Source organism: Photinus pyralis, unplaced genomic scaffold (genome assembly GCF_008802855.1).
Source record: "Photinus pyralis isolate 1611_PpyrPB1 unplaced genomic scaffold, Ppyr1.3 Ppyr1.4_LG10, whole genome shotgun sequence".
In the NCBI taxonomy this organism is placed as follows: Eukaryota; Metazoa; Arthropoda; class Insecta; order Coleoptera; family Lampyridae; genus Photinus; species Photinus pyralis.
In genome coordinates, this window is record NW_022170250.1 from 13,992,672 (window position 1) to 14,000,047 (window position 7,376).

Sequence of the window (7,376 nt, forward strand, 5' to 3'; positions counted from 1 at the left end):
AAATACACTTTATTCCGTATAACTTCCGTTGCACGTCATCATTTTCTGTGACGTAATTACTATGCAATAATGCCAAATCTAGTTTTGAGCGATTTAGGTTATGTCACTTGTCAACAAGGCAGTGCATTCTTTTGTGTGAACAATCCACACCTTAAATAAAATTAAAATCATTTTTATTATTCATTTCGTTAATTGGAACCACAATATACACACAATATACTTTAATAACTTATGAACTGTACAAATGTAGCATCTCTTTTACAGAGAAAGTACTAAATATAAAATTTTACAGGTTATGTGATGTGATGGATGATATTCAAATTAATCGGAATCATCGGAACTGCTTTCGTGTTCAAAGTTTATAATAATAGTAGCAACGTTTTCAAGATCTAATTGCTTTTCTCTTTCGTACCACTCGTGTATTACAGTTTCCGTATCCTTAACTGAATTGCGCCACGTTTCGGAAGTTATCGATTGTAGTGATTCTTGTCACATGTTTATGCAATTTTCAATGCTTCGTCCATCTCTACCAATGTGTCGATTTTAGTAATTTTTCGCTATGCCCCAAATATGTTCGATAGGATTAAAAACGCGATGATAGGGTGGTAATCGTAAAACGAAGTAACCGTATTGCTCGGCTAAGTGGTCAATGCCTTATGCGGTACATTTTAGCTGATTTATTCCTAAAAGTATCAACAAGATTTATATAACATCAAATAATTTGCGAAGGTACTTACTGTGCAACCTTTTCAACAGTTCGGTTGTAAAATCATTTTCGGAGAACTGCACATTATGATCACCTAACTACACTTTAATGTTGTCTGTTTTCCCATTATCGAACACAATTACTGACGGGTTATCTAAATTCTTCAGTAATTTCTCTTCAAACCAATGCACAGCGAAAGACGTAGAAAATAATCAAAATCAAATCAAACGAAAAGTAAACCAAAAGCAACCTGTCAAATTTACAAATTTAAACGCGACAACATAGCGAAATGCTACCCATTGTTGCGGTTAAAATAAACTACATGCTTAATGTGTTGCCTAATAAACGAAAGTAAGTTTACGTTGGTACGTCGTTTTCTTCAGGTAATGACGTGCAACGGAAGATATACTGAATAGACCGTAGTTTACCAAATCCCATTGTACACTATGGGATCTGTATCACTATAACTCTTCCTGTCATTGACAAATTACCTCCGGTTACGTAGCTATCAGTAAGCCTTGCACTAGTTTGACTTGATTCTATTTCGGCAGAAAGAGAAAATGGTAACTATATTCGTTGTCATGAGCTTCTTGCAATATTTTATTCTAATTGCGCAAGGAAAAATGAAGGTTACACAACCACTACTAGACTGGTGTTACTAGCAAAAAAGGGTAAGTACTGTAGTTTGCGTACGTTGTAACTCGGGTAGGGACGTTTCATACCCGGACACCACATACCCAGGACAACTCATACCCAGGACAACTCATACCCAGGACAACTCATGCCCAGGACAACTCATGCCCAGGACAACTCATACCCAGGACAACTCATACCCAGGACAACTCATACCCAGGACAACTCATACCATACCCAGTACAATTGGTACCCAGGACTATTCATACCCCATGATAACTCATACCCAGCACTATTCTTACCGACGATAATTCTTACATAGGGTGCGCCATACCCGGGAAATTTTACACATGTGGGCATCATCTCGGGACACGTTTGTCCGCACCCGAGGGAATATCTACCGCATTATATACTCCATAATATACCCCTTTGGATCCTCAAGGTTTATTTATATTGAACATGTGTAAGAACTGTTCAGTTTCATCCCCTCATTATTTTATAATGAAAATTTGGATCAACATTTAAACTGTGAAATGTAGACTAAAAGTGGTCATGTTTAAAATTTCACTGGAAGTAATTCAATTTTCTTTACTTTGCTTTTGACCGGGATTTCATTATAAAATTCGGTTAGCTGGAGCAGGTACCTAATCTCAAAAGTCTAGAATTATCGTCGGTAAAAATAGTGCTGGGTATGAGTTATCATGGGGTATGAATAGTCCTGGGTACCAATTGTACTGGGTATGAGTTGTCCTGGGTATGAGGGGTACTGGGTATGAGTCGTACTGGGTATGAGTTGTCCTGGGCATGAGTTGTCCTGGGTATGAGTTGTCCTGGGTATGAGTTGTCATGGGGATGAGTTGTCCTGGGTATGAGTTGTCCTGCCTGGGTATGAGTTGTCCTGGGTATGAGTTGTCCTGGGTATGTGGTGTCCGGGTATGAGTCGTCCGGGTATGAGTTGTCTGGGTATGAAACGTCCCCGACCCGTTGTAACTAGTCATTAGAGTTTGATCTGAAAATAACGCAGACATCGCCAACGCCAGCCAAGACTCCCTACCCACCTTTCAATACGGCTTTCAGCATTCCGTCATCTCAAATGGCACTATACAGGGTGTTTCGAAATTCGCGCACACGGACTGTGGAATGGTGTTATACAACGAAAACTGAATAAAAAGTTCCTCTACCAGTTTTTGAGCAGACCGGCACCTTTTCATTTCGGCGTGCTGAAGCTTGTTTACTAGCAGGCGGCGGACATTTTGAACAACTGTTGTAATTACGTACTCGTCATAATTATAGTTTATTTTGAACCTTCTTTTGTTTTTAAAAATGTGTTATTATTAAGTTTAACCAGTGGCGCAGCGTAGGGGGGAGCGGAGATTTTTAAAACCGCGGTAGCTCGAAAAATAGCGGTCTGATGGAAAGCTGGTAGAGGAACTTTTTGTTCAGTTTTTGTCGTATAACACCATCCCATAGTCCGTGTGCGCGAATTTCGAAACACGCTGTATAGTCTCTAATCAATCCTCACAAATAAGACCTAAATCGTCAATAAAAAACGGCATTGGCTGACTGGGCATGCAGGGCAGCAGAGAAATTCTCAACCACTCACCCTCAAATGGTCTTCCTGCTTAAATAGTACTAATATAATCGATTGAAGTGAAAGAATGCACTCAAACAGAATAACAGCATCATTTTCAGTTATATCAGAAATTAAACATCGACATGAGTAATTAAATTACTGATATTTGGCCCTTGTAAGATTTATACAGGGTGTAACATATAAGTACGAGTCGAGGTACGAGTATAGGTACAGGTTGTATCAAATTTCATGTTAAGTACAGAGATCTCGCTTATTAGCATAGATAGAGAGTTGGTTAAAATGGACAAAAACTATCCTGGAGTTATGCCTAAACCGAGGCCTAAACTAAAGAAAATCAACAAACAAAATTCGCCCCCTGTCTAAAGTTTACTAAATATGGCGAAAAATAACTTAATTGGCGTTTTTAATTTTTGGCTTTAAAATCATTATTACGGAAGATATTTAAAAACAAAATTAAATTCAGGTTTTTTATTAAAGAAATTCGATTGTTCATGGATGCTTTTGGGAAATGTCACTCAAAATGTTTAACTTTTAATTTTGAACTTATTTTGAGTTTTTTGCCTGGTTTTTTGTAAACATGTTATACCGTTCTTTAATCAGGATTTTTTCTCATTTCCATCATCTAAAAGAAAGCAAGAGTTCTTAATCCCCAAAATCAAGAAACGTCAATTATGTAATTTTTCGCCATATTTAAGAAACTTTAGAGAGAGTGTAAATGGTGATTATTGATTTTATTTTGGCATAACTTGAGGATCATTTTTGTCCATTTTACCAACTCTCTATGTCTATCTATGCTAATAAGCGTACGAAATTTACGAAATTTTGTATTAAAAGTCGATTTCGGGTAAAATTTTATACAAAACTCGTCAGTAAAATGTCATTACCTGACTCGGAAATTAATTTTTAATTATTTCCTCGCCAGTAATGTATCATTTTCCTGACTTTTAAGTAAATAACTATTTTCAATGAAGTCGGATATTGCAGCTATAACATCAACGACTTTTGAGGTTGTTTTTGGTTCATTCGAGATCTCTTGTTCTATATGAAATTGATATTTCATATTAAAATACGATTTCGGGTAAACTTTAATACAACACTCGTCGATAAATGGCATTACTTTACTCGTAAATCGCCAGTAATGTATCATTTTCCGAACTTTTATGTAACTAACTATTACGGGTGGTAACAATATTTTGAGCACCGTTAGAAAGTTGAGAAAAATTCACCAAGGTTTTGTTAACATTATTTTTCGGTATACATATAACTCGTCTTGGGATGGAGTTGGAGAGTTATCTTTTTGCCTATTTCCCTCTCGAAATATATTTCTGGGGGTAATTTTCCTGCACCGACCACGCCTACGGCATCAGAGAAAGTTACTCCAACTAATTCTTTAAGATCTTCACACATTGAGAACAAGTTCTGCTTTACTCTGTGCGTGACGTAGCGTTTTAACAATTCCTCCTTCACCTTCCATTTGGTTCCTGTTGTACAGCCACCGATGTTATTTAGTCCGCACTTGTACCATATATCATTATTAATTAAATTTTTTTTCGCTGTTTGTGGTCACAATTTGCAGTCGCTGAGGGAAAATTTCTTACACTAAAGGGACTGTGTTCCAAGATTTTATTAGGCTTTCTGTGTATACGGATGTCCCTGAGTTACTTGGTTTACAATAAAGGTATTGCCACGACATATTGGTGCGTTTTAGGAGTTATAACCAAAAAATTGAAAAGTCCGAGAATGTCGAAGTTTTGAGGTACCCAAGTTATACTCAGCCCCTGGACGGGTTACAAACTCAGATTACTCGTTTTCAAGGTTAAGGTTTTGGAACGATTTCCAGCTTTCCCCAGGTCACTTTGAGGTCCTGTCCCAATTTTACTGCACTATTTTGATATTCACACATTTAAAGCGTTTCTACCTTAGAGTAAGAAATTTCTTACTCCGTTTCTACCCCTTAACAATGTAAGATTAGGGAATACGTATACCAAATCAGGTAAATTCCAACCTCATTTTTAAAGGAGCGGTGACAAACTTGAGAGCTTAAGTTTAAACGTATACAATTATAGGTATAAAAAAACATCACTAAAATAAATCCAACCCGTGCGTACCTTTATATCATAGTATGTATATATAATGTATTCGACGCTACTTATCCTATTATTTTCATTTGGAATTTGTTATAATCGTAGAAAAAGTACAGTATTCTCCTAACAAGTAATGGCCCTATTACTCATTCGAGTGAGCACATCCTCATGAATAATAACCCCATTACTTGCTCGTTGAATAATATAGTATTTGTGGAGATTTGTATGTAATGATATATGAGCGGATATAAATCTTTGCCGATTTTATTCTTCATCCTTATGATCACGTGATAAAATGATCAAGTGTGCTTACGAACTACGAAATAAAATAGCGGGATAATGCTATGATAATTTTAATGAAGCAGAAGCTTTCTTACTTATAGTACATAGGTAATAGGTATAAGTTTAAAATCGATAATCGCAAATTAATGAGAATAAGACAGCGGTTTCCTCTAAACCGCAGCTTGCCTTGCTTAATCAGGTCATTACTATGAGGAATCCTTTACTAGCATTTCAGAAATAAAAATAACAGGGAGATAACACTTTTTGCCCATTTTATTTAAATTAGGTAGTAACCTTAGACAGGGAAAGAGAGGTAGTAACAATGGAGAAACTCAGGCGACTTCCTTATGTTCTGCAAGTCCTGCATATTGTAGTGGTCTAGCTCTAGTGAGTGGAGGTAACTGTCTACTTCTTGCACTTTACGATCGCCGATCGCGTATGTCGCATTGAAATTGGTACAAAATCAACTTTTTGCTGTGGTCTGGTCGCGAGAACCTCCATTAGATCAGTCGTGTAAAAGAAATGTTACTTATACATATATAGCCATTGTAGGTATAATTCCATAAAACAATTGCAAGGAAATTATGAGACGGTAATCAATATTTAATGGTAAACGGGAATGTAAACTTGAGGCATGCGATAATGGTACAGAACGCTTTTGTTCATGTCAATCTTTTTCAACAGTGATATATCACACAATATTACTACATAGACTAGAAAGGCAAACCGTTTATTATAAACACGTTAAAAAGTGCATAAGAGGTAATCATAATCTCGTTATTTCAGTCTTCGTAATTCGCTGGAACAACGGTACAACTATTTTTTGTAACATGTTGGTATCAGCAATAAAATTGGGAAAGTAATCGTCTTTTAAGTATAAAGGCGGGTCCACATTGATAAATATTTGCGTTGTGCGTTGAATTTGACACAAAATTGCTCTTGTGCACAGAAATTCTTGTCAATGTGGAATGTGCGCCGCACGAAAACGTACCTACACAAATAATTTCGTGGCAATAACGCACGCTATCCACTATGCTGTCGGTTTTTCAGTCAACTTCAAAGAACTTTGCGCCACAGCCGGACAATAGTTCTAATGTGGACTTGTGAATGTGAATGTGCAGACGTGGATTCAGCAAATACAACACACAATTACGTAGTAAATACGGGACCATATTCAAATTTGTGGGGCAAATACTTTTGTCAAAATTCAGAATTCAACACACAACGCAAATATTTACCCGCTTTTGAATAGGAATTTTTATGTGCGGTATGAATTCTATTCATTCAAACTTCATATAGATACCTATATAGTAACCTACATTGACACGAGTATAAAGATCGGTACTTAAGGTTAGAACCAAAATAAGAATTTTCACAATAGATGATATGTGGGGTCGAGTGTGGGGTAGGTACACTAAAAAAAACTTTTAAGATTCGGCATTAAAAAGCGAAGTTGCTCAAACAGTGCATTGTACGTTTCCTTTTGTGAGGAAGAAGAGCCTAGCAAACGTGATGAACACCGCCATATTTCAATACAGACCCAGTATAAACTTGGGTGAATAAGTTTGGATATATTTTAAAAGTTCCAAAAACAACTTAGAGTGGTGAAATCTACAAAAGTGTTGGTGCTACTTTTCCCCTCGAATATCAGGATCCGATCGTGTTGTGGTCCGCTATCAGACAACAAGAAATTAACTCGCCTTGTTTAACATTATATTCGCAATATTCTGGTGGGATTACACGTGATTCAACGCTGAGAGGATTCGGTGGAACATTTTTTATGGCATTACGCTTTCGTCGAGTCGAACCATTATCCACAAATCAGATGTATTCGGTAAGGCACCTTGGCAAGCCTGATCTGTATTTTCCAACCATTTATTTATAATCTGCGATAATGTCAACTTGGCATCAAAACCATAACTTTCGCCGCTTTGGATCCATGTGAATGCATTTAAATTTTCTTGATCCTCGACCATCGCTTATGTGGATTTTAGCGTTATAACGCCCACTTGTTGCACATCGCTAAAATTTTACTGCATAACCGATCAAAAACGTACTCGTGGCCCTCATTCACGAA